Below are 14487 nucleotides of genomic sequence, written 5' to 3'. Positions count from 1 at the left end.
ACTGTCCTCCATCCATTCTCCTGCTTCCAAGCTGAAGACATTCATTCACTCACAATGATGCATCCTACTGACAGAGGGAACAAAAGTGTGCCAGAGGGAAGGGCAATGAACTGTGACTGCACTATTATGACCATGTAAATCCTACCACGCTATCTTGTGGTTATTAGCCATTTTATAGTCCAGTTTGGGTGAGCCTGTGCCCATTGTAGCCCCAGATTCCTCTTCCTAGCTGACAAGAGTGAAACCCAATGTTGTCTGCTGCAGTTTCCATTTGCCTCAAGGTTAGACATGGTGTGCATATTGAAATGCTTTTCTGCTCACCATACATGTAAAGATTGGTCATTTGATTTACCATAGCACAGTCCCTCCAGGATTTTACGATCAGTGAAATTAATGCAAAACGCCACAATACTTGGAGGAGCTTGCAATTTTTCAAAAAGTTACCAAAGGTTTTCTGCAGGTTTGGCCAAGATGAAGTCATCAGAGCACAGGGTCAGCCATGCTGTGGCACCCCTGGAGCAGAGATTTAAGGCAGTGGTTTTCAAAGTGGGGGCCTTGGGAGCCACCATGGGCCTCAAAAATTTGGTGTGAAAAATAAATTCTCACTCTCAGACCACCACACACACACACACACACACACACACACTTCCTAATTTAATGTAAAGATGTAAGAAGTAATTATTAATTTAAAAAAAATGGGGATATATTCAGAAGTCTATGTTTAATGTGTTTTAAAGGGGGGCCTCGGTCAAATGTTAATGCCATTTGGGGGGCCTTGCACTGAAAAAGTTTGGGAACCACTGGTTTAAGGGCCTTGCTCAAGGGCCCAACAGTGGCAGCTCGGCAGTGCTGGGGCCTTAACCCAGAGCCTTAACTGTCAAGCCACCACTACCACTGCCCCCCCCCCCCCCACCTGCATGATGCTCATGTACAGTCATCACAACACACACTCAGCCAAAGCCCTCTTAGATTCACGTGCACTGCACATGAGTACAGCTAAAAGGTCTCATTTACCAACAATCACTGCAAAAGACCGTGCAAAACAAATTACACGAAAGTGGAGGCAAACTGTTTTGCACACTACGCAACCCTGCCATAGAACATAAAAGATCAAGTCCGGTGAGTCACTTTTCCTCCATGAAGCATAGAAAAATGCATTTTTGACAAGCTGTAAAATTGATGAATAGCTTATGTTCTGCTAAACTGCAGAAGAGTGATTATCTGATTAACAAAAATGTTCATGAATTTCCCAGATTTTTATTTGGTGCTAAACTTTAATTGAAATTTGATTTCAGTTATTTTCAGTATTCTCTTTATACATTAAAGAGCCCAATGCTTCTTGATGTCAGAAAGTTTACATAAAATAAATAAATAAATGCATACTGACTGTTGTCCATGGTATACTTTTTAAGCAATGACCGATTACACGTGTCTTTGCTGGTAGAAATTTAAAAGAAATCCTGTGCTTGCAATTTCACCAATTCAATTAGTTTTCCACCCCCCCAAAAAAACACCCCACACACCCACAAAAGTTGCATTGTTTTTTTTTTTTTGTTTTTTTTTTTTTTAAAGCAACCACTTTGACCAACAATTTTGTTACAATTACAAAAAATAAATTGTGAAATCCTGTACAGACTTGCCATAGTCCTCCTCAACAAGGTGTTTCCAGGCATTTTAATCCTATTTTTACTTGTCTATTATTCCATTTTCTATTTTACCTTTCTTACTCTGTTCAGCACTGATTAAAATCTACAAAATGTAGAACAATGAAGTGGTGTAAAACAGTTTGCTTCCATCACGTTATGGTAAATGGTCTGCACTTACAGCGTTTTGTTCCCCCCTTTAAACCTTAGCGGTTCTACAAAGCACTTTACACCGTTTCTCATTCACCCATTCACTCACACACCAACCGTACCGAATTGTGGAGACATATGGGCCGGGAATCAAACCACCAACCCTACAATTCGTGGACAACCCGCTCTACCACCTGGGCCACAGCCACACGTTACGCATTTTCAAGTGAAACAATACACAAATCAGTGTAGGGCAGGACTCAATATTAACTGGGGGGGTGGAGGGATGGGGTCACTGCATTATGATGGAAGATTTTGGAAAAACTGTTTAAATGTGATTAATACTGATGAACCATGAATATGAAGTAGTTCTTCTCTAAAGAACATTGATTCATTAAATCCTGACAAATCATTATTTTTTAATGCAGCATTCTGCATCACTGCCTATATTTGGATAATGTTCATTTCTCAAATTATAGTAGAACTCTGGGTTTTCTAGCTCGGTGTCTGAAAAGATCTAATGAGGAGACTAAAAAAAGAAAACGACTGGGTTGAGGGGGTGGTCGAGGACAAGAACGAGGATGAGGACAGATGGCATTCCGCAGAGGGGCATAAGAAGGGGGAACGGGGCAAGGGAAATGAGTAATTACAAGTTTCACAGCTTGATACAATTTGTAATTACCTCACAGCATCCACAGCACCAACATTTCTGGGTGAAGTCAAGGGAAATCACATGGAGGGATGTTCAACCAAGACTGCACAAATAAGTGTGAGCGAGAAATAGGGATGTAGAGAAGAAATAAGAGAAAGATGAACCAGGAAGACTAAAAGCACAAAAAGGTATCACCAAGGCCAAATGAAGATTAAAAAACACCTTCTTACATCCTGTTCATGCCCACATAGCTGCAGTTTGTCTAGTCACACGTCAAAACAAGGGAGCAGAAAAGAAGCAAAGAGGTGAACGCAAGCCTGGATCGAAGAGTGCTGAAGGATCCATGTCAAGGCTGAGATTCCCAACCAGTGCGCAAGACTGAGGACTGCAGCTGTCACCATAGCAACTAAAGACAAAGTCAAAAACCGACTTCCATTAGAACCCCCCACCCTACTCCAACCACCACCTATGTTTTGAACGTCATTTAATTACAAGCTCTAATTAAATTCTGCCACTTTGGGGGGGGGGGGGGGGGGGGTGTTATGACCAATTAAATTGTTTTGCTAGAATGGCAACAAGTGATGCAATTCATGAAGCTTTACCCACTCCACCTCAAAAAAAAAAAAAAAAAAAAAAAAAAAAAAAAAAAAGAGAAAACATGCACATAGTTCGGATATAACTGGTGTTTGTGTACACGAAACATTCATCTTGCTCACGCCACACTGCACTGTAATGCAGTTACCTCCTCGACAGGGACACAATAGCACCATGAGCGCAAATACAGGACTTGTAAATGGTGCATTTTTCATTCCACGGCTTCAGGAAGAGCACTCTTTCACTTTTTGCCATGCTGCGCCGAGACGCAAGGAAAACGCCAGGCCCATCTTGGGGCTAAGAGATTAAAGTCGGTCTGTGCTACATCAAAATTCCTGCCAAGTCATTGTACCACAGAGTGGCAAAGTCAATTAAACAAGGCTCGCTGAACAGACTGGGAGAGAAACACCAGTTGGAGGGGTAATAAAAGCAGGAGTACATCATTGTTGAAGGTCAGAGGGCTGTGTAATCCCCATAATATTGCATAGAGCACCCATACTTGTAAGTAGCACTAACCGAGCAGACAGTTCTAAATCCAGGAAAATATGCTGAAATCCTGCATTAAATCCACATTTAATACAGTTGTGCAATACGGCTGCATTCAAATGTGATGCCAGCCCTCTGCGAGTTCATTATACAGTCCCAGAAGTTAACGCAAAATCAAGTAAACAATATTCAGAAGAACTTGCGATTTTTTAGTTACTGCAGATTTTCTGCAGATTTGGGCCAAGTCATGTGACGTCATCACAACACACATTCAGCCAAAGCCCTCTTCAACTCACATGCGTTGAACAGGAGTACAGCTAAAAAGGTCTCACTTACCAACAATCACTGCAAAAGACCGTGCAAAACAATTTTATGCAATTGCAATTTCGCCAATTCAAGTAGTTTTATGCAAAAAAAAAAAAAAAGGGCACAAAAGACTCTGCAAGTTGTATCGTAGAATTTTGAAAAAAGCCAAAGCAAAATCTAGCCTTTTTGGCTGCAACAATCACAAAAAAAAGGCTGTGAAATCCTCTAACGATTATAGAATAAACCGATTCAGTTCTCAAATATGACTGGCTAAGCCATGTTTGAAGGCAGTGTACAATAAGCAATGCAGGCACACCTATAAAACACATCACGGCAGGTTTGAAACCAACAACGCTGGCACCCTACTAGTTAGTAGTTACCTAGTACAGTGGTTTTCAAAGTGGGGGCCAGGGGGCCTCAAAAATTTGGTGTGAAAAAAATGATTCTCCCTCTCAGACAACCACACACAATCAATTCCTAATGTAATGTAAAGATGTGAGATGTAATTGTTAATAAAAAAAAGGGGGATCTATTCAGAAGTCTGTATTTTTAATGTGTTTTAAAGACATCTTCCAAAAGACAGGCCTCGGTCAAATGTTAATGCCATTTGGGGGGCCTTGCCCTGGAAAAGTCTGGGAACCCCTGAGCTAGTAGTTAACTGGCACCACAGTCAGTTGGAGTTCTTACAGCACATTAAAATGGAAACGTGATTTTCATGTCATTTATGGTTGGAAAACTATGAAAATGGTGTGATGAGTTAGACAGAACTGAGAAAAATTAAGATGCCTGAAAAATAGGGCAGAAAAAGTCTGTTTAAAAAAATAAATAAATAAATAAATAAATAAATAAAGAATCAAAAGCTTTCCCCAGAGTTGGTGCTAAAGGATTATATAATTACATAATGAACTAGCTCACAAGGCTCCTGAGTACCATGAGAATACAAGTTTGACAACACCACAGTCATCCATGACTGGGAGACAAGAAAGTATAATTGGTTGGGATGGCTTGCATCTCTGTCTGCGGTCAAGCAGAATGATGCCAATTGAGAGTGGCAACGCGCTCATGTATGCACAAGAGGGCAGACAGCACTATCCTCAGAGACTCCTGAGCCGCTCTCTGACATAGCATGTGCAGCAGTTTAAAAAGACTTGCTTTATGTGTCTCACAGGAAGCATGTGTTAGCCTTCACCCTAGCCTATGTTGACTCTGATACATCACTGAGACATGACAGTCGGTCTTGGTGTATTATGAAAGATTCACCACTGGCAACAAGGTTTTAGTTGGAGTAGGGCAAACATTTCATAAAGCGGGTCAAGTCTAGTCAAGTTAACACCACCAAGCTAAAAATGGGCAAAGACTTTATTAAAATCAAGCACAAAGCTCCAAGTACAAACACAACTGGGGCTAGTACATTGTGCCCAAGAGCACCCTCACGCATGATAAAATCACTAACACACTCTTGTGGCTTATAGCTTTAATTAAACATTGTGTTCTGGTTTCTCTGAGATGATGAAACCTGATGAAGGTTGTATGTAACATCACACAGATGCAGACATTCTATCTTGTTCAAAATTGTTCCAGAAATTAAAACAAAATCTAAGATAAAACAAAGGCAACCTGAGAAAAACATCATTTAAAAACTGTATTTTGTGTTATTTAGTGAAGCAAAAAGAAATTATCCAATACCAACTGGGCCTGTGTGAAAATGTATTCGACTCCATAGTTACAAATTCCCCAAACCTCTGAGGCTGCATTCATAATGTGGTTCAGCTGGACTATATGCAGCCAGGCCTGATTACTACAAACCCTGTTCAAATAAACAAACACTTAAATAGAACTTTCAACAGCACAAAGTTGGTTAAAAGGTCTTACACAGTAACACACTATGCCGAAGTAAAAAGAAATTCCAGAAATGATGAAAAAGGTGACTAATCTCAGTCTGGGAAGGGTTATAAAGCCATTTCAAAGGCACTGGGACTCCAAATAACCACAGTGAGCACTTTTCACTAAATAAAATAAAAAAAAAAAAACTCTGCACAGTAGTGAACCTTACCAGAAGTGGCAGACCATCCCAAATTCCTCCAAGAGCACAGCAACTACTCATACAGCAAATCACAAAAGGACAACATCAAAAGGACCTAAAGTCCTCTCTTGCATCAATAAAGGTCACTGTTCATGACTCCACGATAAGAAAGACACTGGGCAATAGTGACATACACAGAAGAGTGGTGAGGTGAAAACCACTGCTAACCCAGAACAACATTAAGGCTAGTCAGAATTTTGCCAAAACACACCTTGATGATCCACAAACCTTTTAGGAGAATGTTCTGTGGATTGAAGAAAAGTGAAAGTGGAACTGTTTGGAAGACAGGGGTCGTGTTAAATCTGGCATAAACCAAACAACAGATTCCACAAAATGAACATCATACCTACAGTCAAGCCTGGTGGTGGTAATGTGAATATGTTGGTGTGTGGACGCTTTGCTGCTTCAGGGCCTGGGCAACTTGCAATAATTGAGGGAAACATGAATTCTGCTCTCTATCAGAAATTTCTAAAGCAGAATGTCCAGTCTTCATTCTGTAAATTGAAACTCAAGCACAACTGCAATATGCAGCAAGACAATGATCCAAAGCATAGGAGTAAGTCCAAGTAGTGACACTGGTCTCCAGTTATCAGTTATTGCTGCTAAAGGTGGCACAACCAGATTTTAAGTTTGAGGGGGCAATTAGTTTTTGACATTGGTGATAGGTGTTGGATAACTTTCATTATATTAAAAATTAATAAAAACTACTGTATTTGCTCACACAGTTTGCCTTTGTTTTATGCTGCATTTCGTATTTCACAGCACTGTACACACACAGACAGGACAGACATTAGGTAAAGTTTACCTAATAAACTGGCAATTCAGTATCTGCAATCCAGCACTAAGTATTCTAAGAAACATGTGATAGAGAGTCTTCTTTCCGCCATAAAATAGCCAAGCTCACACAACAGCATGAATCACACTCACTGATTCAACATAATTCAATACTGAACTCAATATGTGATTCATTGTTTTGACACTTATTTGGAGAAAACCATTTCCTGCCATGCTGGGGCACGACCGAGACAGATTTCAGGGAAGTACTGGCTACTTGAAATTGTGTTGGTGACGTACATGTAGCAAGGATATGATGGCAGATAAACTAACCTTTAAATAAATAAATAAATAAATAGCAGACTTTTGCCTTCTGTTTTGCATTTTAAAAAAAAAATAAATAACTCATGTGTCTTTGATTTTATTGTCAGGGAAGAATATTAGAGGAATAATATGGGAAGGTAAACCATCAGCTTGCATAGCATTGCAAAATTAGAACGATCAGAATGGCACTGATGGGACAAAAGCTGCTCATAAACATTCACTCAAGATGCTCAAGATGGCAACACTACAATAAGAGACAGGGGGTGTAAATTTTTGAAGAACGATGAATGGTGTAAATTGTCATTTTGTTTAAAGATCTTGTTTTGTTCCCCATTTAGTACTGTCCTTCAGAAGCTACACAAGATATTTCCCAGCAGACAATAATTTACACTGATCATCCTGTTCAAAAGTTTACACCCCCCTGGGTCTTAATGTATTGTGTTGCTTTCTTGAGCATCAGTGAATGTTTGCACTTTATGTAATAGTTGTGTACAAGTCCCTCAGTGTGAAACGATGGAACATCACATAGCCACTGTTAAAAGGAAAGGAGTCAAATATGCATTAGATGCTGGAACAGCTAAGAATGTGCAGCACTTGGAGGATTTTTCTGAAGAACATTGGGCAGTTTAACTGATCAGGACAAACAAGGGACTCATGAAAAACTATCATAAAACATAAAAACAATCACTGAACATCCAGGAAACAGTATTAATAATCAAGTGCATGTAAACTTTTGAACTGGTTCATTTGTGTAAATTCAGATATTGTGTCTCGTGGACTATATGTAAATGTGAAACCGCTTATTCAGGGCAGGACTAAATACAAAACATGCAAGGTTTATGATCCCTCTTATTATTTCATTATTAACATTTTGTAATTTCTTCAAGGCCTATGTAAATGTATGACCTCAACTAGAATGTACTTTGAGATACATTTTGTACATTTTATATACAAATACAATCAGGACTGAACTACAAATTTACTAGTCTACAACATTATCAAGTACCAACACTATTACAGTTAGTATCATCCTACCCAAGTGTGGATTATCCTACAACAATACAACACCTCCCACTAGACTGATACAGTAAGTCAGTGCAAAGAATATTCATTTCAAAAGTCTTGACTCACTTTGTTTAATGTCCACTGAACAAAAAAAAAAAACCCCCACACACCATCCCAACCCAGAACTATCTGCATTCTGGTTGTGCGTGTCAGTTTTCCATCACATAACTCATGGAAGAGTTCCTCAGGAGGATAGTAGGTGGCAACTAGTGAAACACAAGAGGTTAAATATTACTCCAAATAAATAAAGAAAAAAAAGAAACCTGTAATAATTAAACATGCCATCTCCTTGTGCTCAGAGTTCCTTGGGATAGGCTCCCCTGCGACCCAGTGTAGGAAAAAGGGTATGGAAAATGGATGGATGAACAGAGACACTGTCCAAATGATTCTCTAACAATTGCATTTAACCATTAAATGGCTCACATGGTGAAAACAGCACGATCATGGGTAACCTGGTGTGTAGAAATGTGCTGAAGCATCCAGTGGAAAAGCACTAGATATTCTCCCAATGAAGAACTGTTCCTGTAAGGCTTTTCCTGTGTTTGAAAACCTTCTCCATTTAACCAGTGCTGTAGCCATAATATTTGCTACTTTGGTAAACTACTCAGAGCTTCGGTCATCAAACCATGACACATGTGATGAGTAATTTGGCTCAAGAATACTGAACCCATCTCGTTAGTAACGGGAGTGTTCTAAGGAACAGCGGTGAAGAAAATGCTGAAGAGGCTTCGAGAAGCTTCGACTGACTGAACAAGGGGTCAGCACTGAGAAATCTGCAAAGCCTGGCGAAGTGCTTTCTCCATCCTAACTTTCCTCTTCCCTCTCCGCTGCCATATGACTGAACAGATGGGGGAGGAATTTCATCGCTCTCACAGTCTCTCCAAATTCCCTCATTTCTCACTTATGCAAAACACATGCGCGTCCAGGCACACTTGCTCTCGCCGCTACGCATAGAGGTGTTAATGGAGAGGTGTTTCTCATAGCTAAAATCAATCAACAGGGGAGATTGAATGTAAATGTTCATGGGCATATTTGTGATATACACTCGTGTATGCATGTACTACTTGGGTCAAGCGGTTTCTCAGAGAACAGAGATAAGCACAGCTGCTTAAATGAGGTGTACACGTACACGCAGCGCTCATATTGACTTATTCACTGAGCCAATTCAAATAAGGAGTGTTCAATTATGCATTGGTATCTTCGCCTTCTATGTGTGTCTACTAAACGCATAAATGGCTGTTGATTTCTGTTCATGAGCCTAAGCACATTCCTCAAAATGTGTATGCACAAGTCTGATCTGTGTCTAAACCTTCGTAAACGGGTGCGATCCATATCTGTTTAGAATTCAGCAGAATATGCGGAATGTCATAAGAAGCAATGTATACGATTGAATTTCTGCATTAATTTACCTTACCTACATTCACAGCTCGGAGTCCACACACCTCAATATGCTACCCCCACACACACGTTGCTCTGGTTACATCTTGGGCATCGCTGCACTCTGCTCTTGACATTTTTAATTAAATCATTACCTTGTACTGAAGCCAACAAATATCAATCAAATACTGCAATATAGGCCTAAAGAAGTGGATTGTGACTGTTGTCATGGTTACATTCCAACACTGAGCTTTAATCTAGAGAAGTAATTCACTTTTTGATTGGATCAACATTAAACGCGTCCTAAAATAACACCTGCCAGCTAGTAATGCATTCTGCATGGCCATGGTTTAATTAATGCAAAAATCACTGAGTTTCAGTAATTATTACACTTGTCACAGCATACTGTAGGATAATGAAACACCGCAGACTAGAAGATAAGCAGCTGAGTTCAGTTCAGGGTAGTACATTATGTCATGGGAAATGGTTAATATGTGCCAGAATGTGCAGAACAATACCAAGTTTGTTAATTTACAAAGAGAATCTTTCGTTCTGGTGTGACAGTCTGGAAAAAACACCAACACACTCCCTTTCACCGCATCGGTCACTGAATGAACAGAAATGTTCAATAAATGCTACAGGCCATGACATTTCCAAATTGACAAAACCAGGACATCGAAATGAGCTGATTAAATGAGAAATGGGAAGCCCATTAAAAGTAGCGCAGACATTTTAACAGCAGAGTTCACTCAAAACAACCTTCCTTCAGCCTCCTGCTCAAAAGAAGCGCTTTCGGTCTGGAGTTAATGAATTCTTCCTGGTAAGAGTGGCTTTACAACAGGTCCTTTTTAAGAAGTAATGCACTGACATTTTAGCATTACATAAGCTTCATTTACTGATTAGGCGATTACCAGAAATCGGCTGCAAACGTTAAAACGGACAACATCAAAACGACACTTTATAAAAAGTGACTCATCCAACAGATTCTGAAAGGGCTTTTCAAAATTGCCAAGCACAACAGCTCTTCAAAAATGATTTTTTTTTTTTTTTTTTTTTTTTTTTAAAAACAAGTGCTGTGCACACAGGCCAAACAACACTGCAGAAACTTTTTCAAGAAATTTTTAAAAGGATGACTAACCCCATTGCTCATAGCATCTTGCATGTCCATTATTTTAAATTATTGAAAATATGCATTTTGAATAATTCATTGTTTAATATGCTTTTAATGCACACGAAAGTCTAAACTGTCCTAGCAATATCTCTCAGAGGTGGACAAAGCACTGGACTAAATGCCAGGACAAATGGTTTCCATATTTTGGTTCATAAATGGCCGATAAATGGGTTCAACAAACAGAAAAAAAACTAGTATCCTAGTCCCTAGACTTGTTTGCAATAAATAAATATTTATTTTTTTATTTTTATTTTTTTAAGGGGGGTAATTTTTCTACTTGATGAAATTATCCAACCAGCCAATAATTTAGCAGAAGCACAATGAAAAAAAATTATGTACATCAAGACCAAGACCTTCAGTTAATGTTCACATCAAACATTAGAATGGGGAAAATTATCTGTGACATCAAGGCATGGCTGTTGGTGCTAGATGTGTTGGTTTCAGTATTTGGGAAGCTGATCTAGCTCTTCTTGATTCACACACACGTTTCTAAAGTTTACACCACGGGAATGGGGCGCAAAAACAAAAACATCTGATGAGCAACGGACAGATGAGCACCAACTGCTATGAAGGCTGTGTTAAATCAAATAACCACTCTACAACCGCGATAAGTCAGAAAAGCATTTCAGAACAAGCAACACATCGAATCTTGAGGCTATGGCAGTATTTGAAACCATTTCAGAATTAGGAACATACAGGTACATAGAAACACCGGTAGAACCGCGCAAAGTGTAAAGGGCATCATGTGTGATGAGGACAGAAAAACCCACAGTTCTTGGCCTAAACGCTGGTCACTAACTTGCTGACATTTTGTCTAAAGCACGAACATGTGCTTGGTTTATATTTATACACTTCAAGTAGATAACTTGCTAACCATATCTTATTTCATTACATTAGCTACCACTTTGTGCCTTGTCAGTTTGGTTTCCTGGAGCTTTTACTTGCCTAGTGGTCAAACTAATAAATTTATCGTTTTATCATTTGTCCACCCCTGATCTTTACACTTTAACCCTGATAAAGAATTTATGAAAATCCATATCAAATCTGGAACCAACCCCATTTCCACCAGAAGTCCCAATTCCATCCACGTCCTTGTGGTGATGCTTAATTGTAGTATACACAAACAGCCCACTATGCAAGAACTGCAACCTTGACTCGTCCAAATAGATGACCTCAGACCACCAAAATCAGGGAATTAACCTGTCAGAAGAGCAATTCTCAGTTATCTATCTGGGTTTACCAGCATCCAACGAACAATATCAACAAACTAAATGTTAAGCCAGCTGTAATGTTGAGCTGTTGTAATTTGGCTTTATTTTCCAAATCAGGCAAAAGGCATCACAAGTAATTTTCAAAGCTAGCACTTTTCTCTCCTAATAAGTTGCATAATCGATCCATGCAGAATCGAGTCTATTTTGCATGAACATCACAAGCTTGTATATCCTCACATCAGTTCCTTCCTGCTTGTACTGTGGAGAGGGGAAAGAAAAAAGAAAAAAACCCTCATTAAAATGGGGACATTTAAAATTTAGCGCCGCTTTAACAAATTTGACCTAAATACCAACAAAAAACTATATTTAAATATGGCTGAGTCATGCAAGACTTTTTTTGGAATTATGGGGTATATAGCAGGCAGGTCAGTACTGACAGCTCTTCAATAACAAGTCAACAAAGATCTGAACTCCAGGGATAGCTGCCGACAAAAATACTGTGCCTTCAGACATCCCAACATCCTTTAAAATTTCACAGGTTGTCTGTGTGCACGCTTATCTTTTTACCCAAATGGTTTGCCCCGGGCCTAGCCTATATGTAATCGGGCCTGCCACGCAAGGTGCCAAGTTACCATAATTGCTTGATTAGAACACCATTTTAAAAAAATCCTAACAAATACATAAGCTACCATAACTCCTGGAATAGCACGTCTACCTTAATAAAGCCTACAACCAGTCATTTAGAAGTATGACAAATTCTAATACATATTGTTTTGCTGTTCAAATCCTAGCAACCTATGCTAATGGAATGCTACCATAAGAAGAACATGCCATATCTGAAGGGTTACATTCAAGTGTCGACTCCTGCCTTTGAGTAGACTTCATAAAAAGAACCAAAAAACATGGTGAGGTAGTCTAATAAAAAGCAAGACAGGACTAGATGCTGACAGGAATATTTAGCATGTATGGTGTAGTAGTAGTAGTAGAGTTTGAGAGTCTTACACTAGGCCTGTGTACATCTCTCTACACTGGCATTCTCTACACAAGCTAAAGCGACCGAAGTAGACACTGACGCGCTGTCACCAAAATAAAGAGCAATTAGTTCAGCGAGCTGGTCCAGTGCACCACATCTAACGAACAGGTAAGTATCAGACAGCAGCCATGTGGCAGCGCAGCACACTCTACTACACATTCTTTGAGATCTTGGCTCAAAACAGCCTTTCTTAGGCACAGGATAATCTGATATCTGCGAGTAATGACAATCAATGTCAATTCTCTGCACACATTGTTCAATAAAAGCTTGGCCACACGTCTTGATTCAGGCTCTAATCAGCAGCTGATATGATTGGAGCACTTTGATCCCATTTTTATTCGGTGTCTGATGGCTACCACGTCACAGCAGTGCCATCTAGTGCATATAAGGCTCATTACAGATACAGTCGCTCCTTGTATCCGAAAAAATTTCTTTAATATGGAAAAAAACTGGTATTCTTCTAGTGCAATGTTTATTAGACTTCCACATGTGATTGAAATAGCTCTAATGAATTAAACAATTTCCAAATAAATTATCCATATTATTTGCATTGTCATCATAAATGCAATATTATAATAAACAAACATTCATAATTAAAAGAATCAAATTGTATCATTTATATTGCAGAACTAACTTATGGTTATTATTGTCATTATCCTTGTTTGTATTGTTGGTATAACACCCGTCCATCCATTTTCTGTACTGCAATGGGTCGCGGTGGAGCCTGGAACCTATCCCAGGGACACCTTGGATGAGGTGCCACCTATCGCAGGGCACAAGCACACAGAATCATGCACCCATTCACACACTATGGACAATTTAGAGATCAGTCTACAAGGCATGTCTTTGGACTGAGGGAGGAAAACAGGAGTACCTATTGCTATTAGAGCTACAACAACTAAGTGATAAAATTGATAATCGATTACAAAAATCGTTGTCGACAAATCTCATTATTGATTAGTTGGTCTGTACGTGGCACATTTACTCATCATGTTAAATCGGAGATAAATACTAAAGTTGTGTCCCAAATGTACACTTACACTGTGTACTCTACCATCTAGTGTATGACTAACAAAAGGTAATATCGTCTCAAAAGGAACACAAGCGGATTTTATACCAACCGGAAGTACGAGCTGCTTCCTAGTCTACAGCACATGACGTCATACGCACGTAATGTGATGCTGCTAGCTTTAGCAGACACCCAGAGTCACCAACAAAGACTTTCTTCAGTTTACTGTTTATGTCAACATTGCCTTTTATAAAAAGTAATACATACACACATACAATTCAAGTATTTATGCTTTTTTTTTTTATGGATTCACAAAAAGCACGGAATTAAACTACAGTCCTAAATGAATAATATATATTCTGGTGTGTGTGTGTATTGGGTTCTTTTCTGTTTTTGCCACATAGTTGCAGAAAGTTTTAGTCTGAAGTTTATTTCTAACACTCAGTTTGTGGATTTTATTTTAAATAAACGAAAGAAGGGTACTGAAAGCTTGCCCCTCCAATCCAATTAATCGGCCAACTAATCGATTATGAATTATGAAAATAATCGTTAGTTGCAGCCCTAATTGTTATAATTGTTGACATAATTGTTGATGTGTTATTGCTGTTA

The 14487-nt window shown here is 39.1% G+C and overlaps 1 protein-coding gene across 1 annotated transcript in view; it reads right to left on the bottom strand.

Moving 5' to 3' along the window:
* The window catches only part of pcxa (pyruvate carboxylase a), a 173017-nt gene that overhangs the window by 137405 nt on the left and 21125 nt on the right, over positions 1-14487 (bottom strand). The gene's annotated exons all lie outside the window — the stretch shown is intronic.

This window comes from Ictalurus furcatus, chromosome 18 (genome assembly GCF_023375685.1).
Source record: "Ictalurus furcatus strain D&B chromosome 18, Billie_1.0, whole genome shotgun sequence".
Lineage (NCBI taxonomy): Eukaryota > Metazoa > Chordata > Actinopteri > Siluriformes > Ictaluridae > Ictalurus > Ictalurus furcatus.
This window is presented reverse-complemented; position numbering and strand designations above follow the sequence as displayed.